Raw genomic sequence first — 7,797 nt, 5'->3', positions numbered from 1 at the left:
AGAACATTGTTAGAATTCTAATCCAAACCAGATCATATTTTGCATAAATAGGCAAAGAGTACTTTTGTTTGAAGAATTGGGAAGGGGACATCTAGAATAAAGTAGGCCACATACAGGAAAAAAAAAACGAAACCTTGAAAAGCCTAAAAAAAAAAAAGTGTAAAGTGTTCCAAACTATTTCGAGTGAGTGCGCATGTGTGTGTGGGGGTCGTGGGAGGGGGGGGGTTGTAGGTGGGTATGTTTCATCTTTCAACTTCCTTTGACAGCCCTATTTTATAAATATATTACCATATTACCTTGCCTTACTATACTACATCATAAATGTAAGCTGTAGCCCCTTTATAAGCATTTTCAATACGAAATGACTTTGCTTTGGGGGAAAAGTGGGATTGGAGGGGGTAGTCTTGCTGAACCTAGGGGAAGAAAATATCGCTAGCAGGGCTTATGTCTTTTTAAATAAAATGTTTAATATTTTAATAATAATATGAAAGATGCGTCTGTTCGATGAGTTGCGAAACAAAAAATCAGAGGAAGAAAAATAAGAATAACTAGATGGTTCTCGTTGCGAGCAACGAGTGGGTCTTCCGTCTGATTCTGGATAAGATTAGTCAAGATCTTGACAGAGATATTCATCTGTAAAAAGTAAAAGGATGCATAATGTTTAAAACAGTATTCTGAGCATCTTTAGTTCAATATTGCTTATCAAAATATTTCCCCTTTTCGAGATATCAAGTGTCAAAGATTTTGCATTCTGGCCCCTTATTACGTAACATATGATCAAAATTTTATAATATATAGTTGCAGAATGTTTAGATGAACATTTTTGCTTCAGTAATTTAAAACAAAATATTCATCATTAAAAAGTTATAGATGAAAGACTTTTGGCCCTTCTAAGCCCCTAATTGGAGGGGTCAGCCCCTTTTTCTTGATATCAAATAAAAGGTCTTGTGATTTTGAAGATTTTTTGTTCAACAACTATTCAGAAATTTCCTTTCGTTTAAGAGATATATAGAATAACAATATTTAGGGGCCAGCCCTCCAAGTCCTTAATGGGGATGTCTTGCAAAAATTAAAAGGGTGTATATAGTTTAGAACATTATTCTGAACATCTTTTGTTCAATATTGCTTATCAAAATATTTCCCCTTTTCGAGATATCAAGTCTCAAAGATTTTGCATTCTGGTCCCTTATGGCCCCTTATTACGTAACATATGATCCAAATTTTATAATATATAGCTGCAGAATGTTTAGATGAACATTTTTGCTTCAGTAATTTATAACAAAATATTCATCATTAAAAGTAATAGATGAAAGACTTTTAGCCCTTCTGAGCCCCTAATTTGAGGGGTCAGCCCCTTTTTCTTGATATCAAATAAAAGGTCTTGTGATTTTGAAGATTTTTTGTTCAACAACTATTCAGAAATTTCCTTTCGTTTAAGAGATATATAGAATAACAATATTTAGGGGCCAGCCCTCCAACTCCTTAATGGGGATGTCTTGCAAAAATTAAAAGGGTGTATATTCTTTAGAACATTATTCTGAACATCTTTTGTTCAATATTGCTTATCAAAATATTTCTCCTTTTTGAGATACAAAGTGTCAAAGATTTAGCATTCTGGCCCCTTATGGCCCCTTATTACGTAACATATGATCAAAATTTTATAATATATAATTGCAGAATGTTAAGATGAACATTTTTGCTTCAGTAATTTATAACAAAATATTGATCATTAAAGAGTTATAGATAAAAGACTTTTGGCCCTTCTGAGCCCCTAGTTTGAGGGGTCAGCCCCTTTTTCTTGATATCAAATGAAAGGTCTTGTGATTTTGAAGACTTTTTATTCAACAACTATTCAGAAATTTCCTTTCGTTTAAGAGATATATAGAATAACAATATTTAGGGGCCAGCCCTCCAAGTCCTTAATGGGGATGTCTTGCAAAAATTAAAAGGATGTATATTGTTTAGAACATTATTCTGAACATCTTTTGTTCAATATTGCTTATCAAAATATTTCTCCTTTTTGAGATACAAAGTGTCAAAGATTTAGCATTCTGGCCCCTTATGGCCCCTTATTACGTAACATATGATCAAAATTTTATAATATATAGTTGCAGAATGTTAAGATGAACATTTTTGCTTCAGTAATTTATAACAAAATATTGATCATTAAAAAGTTATAGATGAAAGACTTTTGGCCCTTCTGAGCCCCTAATTTGAGGGGTCAGCCCCTTTTCTTTGATATCAAATGAAAGGTCTTGTGATTTTAAAGACTTTTTGTTCAATATGTTTTAACAAAATACTTCTATTTAAAATGTTATTATCAGAAATGTCTCTAAAATTCACTCATAAATCACGTCCTAAATTTTGACCCCTACCGAGCTTCCATACTTTGCACTTCCGGAAAATATGAAAACCAAGGTGCACATCTAGAACATCTCCTCTATCACCACTGAAAGTTTCAACACTCTAGCATTTGTCGTTCCTGAGTTTTTGTGCAGACACAAGGTCTATCTTAAAATCGATCAAAGGGCGATAACTTCTGACCGGAAGTGATTTTTCAAAAACTGACAGGGCGTTATAAACTTCAGATACCAACGCATTAACCCTGAAAATTTGAAGCAAATCGATCGAGCGATCTCCGAGAAATCTTCTGCACAAAATCGGTAAGGAAAAAAAAAGAATAATAATAATAACTAGATGAGATCTCGTTGCGAGCAACGAGTAGGTCTTCCGTCCGATTTTCGATAAGATGAGATATGATTTTGACTATAATCTTTGTTAAAAGATAATAATATATAGACTTCCCTATCTAGATTTCCTTCTTTTGATCTATATAACATGATCAAAAAGCTATAAGTGACATGCTTTTGGCCCCTCTGAGCAGCTATTTTGAGGGGTCAGCCCCTTTTTCTTCATATCAATTGAAAGGTCTTGTGATTTTGAAGACTTTTTGTTCAACAACTATTCAGAAAAATCCTTTCGTTGTGGAGATATGCTGAATGGAAATATCTAGGGGCCACCTCCCCAGGTCCTTAATGGGGCCGTTTGACAAAAATTGAAAGGGTGCATATTGTTTAGAACATTAATCTGACCATCTTTTGTTCAGTATTGCTTATCAAAAAATTCTCCCTTTTCGAGATATAAAGCGTCAAAGATTTAGCATTCTGGCCCCTTTTGACCCCTTATTACGTAACATATGATCGGAATTTTATCATATATTGTTGTAAATCGTTAAGATAAGCATCTTTGTTTCAGTAATGTATTACAAATTATTGATCATTAAAGAATTAAAGATGAAAGAATTTTGGCTCCTCTGAGACCCTAATTTGAGGGGTTAGCCCCTTCTTCTTGATATCAAATGAAAGGTCTTGTGATTTTGAAGACTTTTTGTTCAACAACTATTCAGAGATTTCCTTGCGTTGTGGAGATATACTGAATTGAAATATTTAGGGGCCACCCCTCCAAGTCCTTAATGGGGCCGTTTGACATAAATTGAAAGGGTGCATATTGTTAAGAACATTATTCTGACCAACTTTTGTTCAGTATTGCTTATCAAAATATTCTCCCTTTTCGAGATATAAAGCGTCAAAGATTTAGCATTCTGGCCCCTTTTGACCCCTTATTACGTAACATATGATCGGAATTTTATCATATATTGTTGTAAATCGTTAAGATAAGCATCTTTGTTTCAGTAATGTATTACAAATTATTGATCATTAAAGAATTAAAGATGAAAGAATTTTGGCTCCTCTGAGACCCTAATTTGAGGGGTTAGCCCCTTCTTCTTGATATCAAATGAAAGGTCTTGTGATTTTGAAGACTTTTTGTTCAACAACTATTCAGAGATTTCCTTGCGTTGTGGAGATATACTGAATTGAAATATTTAGGGGCCACCCCTCCAAGTCCTTAATGGGGCCGTTTGACATAAATTGAAAGGGTGCATATTGTTAAGAACATTATTCTGACCAACTTTTGTTCAGTATTGCTTATCAAAATATTCTCCCTTTTCGAGATATAAAGCGTCAAAGATTTAGCATTCTGGCCCCTTTTGACCCCTTATTACGTAACATATGATCGGAATTTTATCATATATTGTTGTAAATCGTTAAGATAAGCATCTTTGTTTCAGTAATGTATTACAAATTATTGATCATTAAAGATGAAAGAATTTTGGCTCCTCTGAGACCCTAATTTGAGGGGTTAGCCCCTTCTTCTTGATATCAAATGAAAGGTCTTGTGATTTTGAAGACTTTTTGTTCAACAACTATTCAGAGATTTCCTTGCGTTGTGGAGATATACTGAATTGAAATATTTAGGGGCCACCCCTCCAAGTCCTTAATGGGGCCGTTTGACATAAATTGAAAGGGTGCATATTGTTAAGAACATTATTCTGACCAACTTTTGTTCAGTATTGCTTATCAAAATATTCTCCCTTTTCGAGATATAAAGCGTCAAAGATTTAGCATTCTGGCCCCTTTTGACCCCTTATTACGTAACATATGATCGGAATTTTATCATATATTGTTGTAAATCGTTAAGATAAGCATCTTTGTTTCAGTAATGTATTACAAATTATTGATCATTAAAGAATTAAAGATGAAAGAATTTTGGCCCCTCTGAGCCCCTAATTTGAGGGGTTAGCCCCTTCTTCTTGATATCAAATGAAAGGTCTTGTGATTTTGAAGACTTTTTGTTCAACAACTATTCAGAGATTTCCTTTCGTTGTGGAGATATACTGAATTGAAATATTTAGGGGCCACCCCTCCAAGTCCTTAATGGGGCCGTTTGACATAAATTGAAAGGGTGCATATTGTTAAGAACATTATTCTGACTATCTTTTGTTCAGTATTGCTTATCAAAATATTCCCCCTTTTCGAGATATAAAGCATCAAAGATTTAGCATTCTGGCCCCTTTTGACCCCTTATTACGTAACATAGGATCAAAATTTTAAAACATATAGTTGCAAATTGTTAAGACGAGCATTTTTGCTTCAGTAATTTATAACAAAATATTGATCGTTAAAGAGTTATACATAAAAGACTTTTGGCCCCTCTGAGCCCCTAGTTTAAGGGATCAGCCCTTTTTTCTTGATATCACTTGAAAGGTCTTGTGATTTTAAAGACTTTTTGTTAAACAACTATTCAGAAATTTGTTTTCGTTTTCGAGATATGCTGAATTGAAATATTTAGGGGCCAGCCCTTCAAGTCCTTAATGGGGCCGTTTTGCAAAAATTGAAAGATTGCATATTGTTTAGAACATTATTCTGAACATCTTTTGTTCAATATTGCTTTTCAAAATATTCCCCCTTTTTGAGATATAAAGCATCAAAGATTTAGTATGCTGGCCCCTTTTGGCCTCTTATTACGTAACATAGGATCAAAATTTTAAAACATGTAGTTGCAAATTGATAAATTAAACATTTTTGCTTCAGTAATTTATAACAAAATATTGATCGTTCAAGAGTTATACGTAAAAGACTTTTGGCCCCTCTGAGCCCCTAATTTGAGGGGTTAGCCCCTTTTTTTGATATCAAATGAAAGGTCTTGTCATTTTACACATCTTTTGTAATGTATGTTTTAACAAAATATTTACAGGTAAAAAGATATAAAAGAAAACGTGTCAAATTTTGCGAGATGTTTGTGAGCCTATTTTTCGAGCCCAGGCGAGCTTCAACGCCATTTCAGCTGGAAAGATATAGATGCCCAATTGCACATCTACAATCTTTCCTCTATCTTCACTGAAAATCTTAACTCAATAGCTTTAGTCGTTTAGAAGGAGTTTCCAGGACAAGCCGACCCTCTGAAAATCAGAAAATCGTCAATATCTCACGACCGGATGTGACGTCATCAAAAAACAAAAAAACCTATCAAGAACAATTAAATATCTTTTACATCTGAAAGTTTGGTGTAAATCGGTCCAGCCGTTTCTGAGAAATCGCGTGCACAAAATCGGTTGGAAGAAAAATAATAATAATAATAATAATAATAATAGGGAAAAAGAAACCGAACGAAAACAATAAGGTCTTCCGTTGGAGACGGAAGACCTTAACTAGATGAGATCTCGTTGCGAGCAACGAGTAGGTCTTCCGTCCGATTTTTCGATAAGATGAGATATGATTTTGACTATGATCTTTGTTCAAAGATAATAATATATAGACTTCCTATCTAGATTTCCTTCTTTTGATTTATATAACATGATCAAAAAGCTATAAATGACATGCTTTTGGCCCGTCTGAGCAGCTAGTTTGAGGGGTCAGCCCCTTTTTCTTCATATCAATTGAAAGGTCTTGTGATTTTGAAGACTTTTTGTTCAACAACTATTCAGAAAAATCCTCTCGTTGTGGAGGTATGCTGAATGGAAATATTTAGGGGCCACCTCCCCAGGTTCTTAATGGGGCCGTTTGACAAAAATTGAAAGGGTGCATATTGTTTAGAACATTATTCTGACCATCTTTTGCTCAGTATTGCTTATCAAAATATTCTCCCTTTTCGAGATATAAAGCATCATAAATTTAGAATTTTAGCCCCTTTTGACCCTTATTACGTAACATATGATCAGAATCTTATCATATATTGTTGTAAATCGTTAAGATAAACATCTTTGCTTCAGTAATGTATTACAAATTATTGATCGTTAAAGAGTTAAAGATGAAAGACTTTTGGCCCCTCTGAGCCCCTAATTTGAGGGGTCAGCCCCTTTTTCTTGATATCAAATAAAAGGTCTTGTGATTTTGAAGACTTTTTGTTCAACAACTATTCAGAGATTTCTTTTCGTTGTTGAGATATACTGAATGGAAATATTTAGGGGCCGACCCTCCAAGTCCTTAATGGGGCCGTTTGACAAAAATTGAAAAGGTGCATATTGTTTAGAACATTATTCTGACCATCTTTTGTTCAGTATTGCTTATCAAAATATTCTCCCTTTTCGAGATATAAAGCATCAAAGATTTAGCATTCTGGCCCCTTTTGACCCCTTATTACGTAATATATGATCGGAATTTTATCATATATTGTTGTAAATCGTTAAGATAAGCATCTTTGCTTCAGTAATGTATTACAAATTATTGATCGTTAAAGAGTTAAAGATGAAAGACTTTTGGTCCCTCTGAGCCCCTAATTTGAGGGGTCAGCCCTTTTTTCTTGATATCAAATAAAAGGTCTTGTGATTTTGAAGACTTTTTGTTCAACAACTATTCAGAGATTTCTTTTCGTTGTGGAGATATACTGAATGGAAATATTTAGGGGCCACCCCTCCAAGTCCTTAATGGGGCCGTTTGACAAAAATTGAAAGGGTGCATATTGTTTAGAACATTATTCTGACCATCTTTTGTTCAGTATTGCTTATCAAAATATTCTCCCTTTTCGAGATATAAAGCATCAAAGATTTAGCATTCTGGCCCCTTTTGACCCCTTATTACGTAATATATGATCGGAATTTTATCATATATTGTTGTAAATCGTTAAGATAAACATCTTTGCTTCAGTAATATATTACAAATTATTGATCGTTAAAGAGTTAAAGATGAAAGACTTTTGGCCCCTCTGAGCCCCTAATTTGAGGGGTCAGCCCCTTTTTCTTGATATCAAATGAAAGGTTGTATCATTTTGCACAACTTTTCTTCTATATATTTTAACAAATTCTTAACATGTATGAAGATATGAAAGAAAAGGTGTAAAATTTTGAGAGATGTTTCTGAGACATTTTTTGAGCCCTACCGAGCTTCGGCGCCTTTTGCGCTAGAGAGATTTGGACACCTGCCTGCAAATCTACAAACCTTCCTCTACCTTCACTGAAAA

The sequence above is a fragment of the Saccostrea echinata genome, unplaced genomic scaffold (genome assembly GCF_033153115.1).
Source record: "Saccostrea echinata isolate AGI-Se365-2 ecotype Australia unplaced genomic scaffold, CSIRO_AGI_Sech_v1 ptg000029l, whole genome shotgun sequence".
In the NCBI taxonomy this organism is placed as follows: domain Eukaryota; kingdom Metazoa; phylum Mollusca; class Bivalvia; order Ostreida; family Ostreidae; genus Saccostrea; species Saccostrea echinata.
This window is presented reverse-complemented; position numbering follows the sequence as displayed.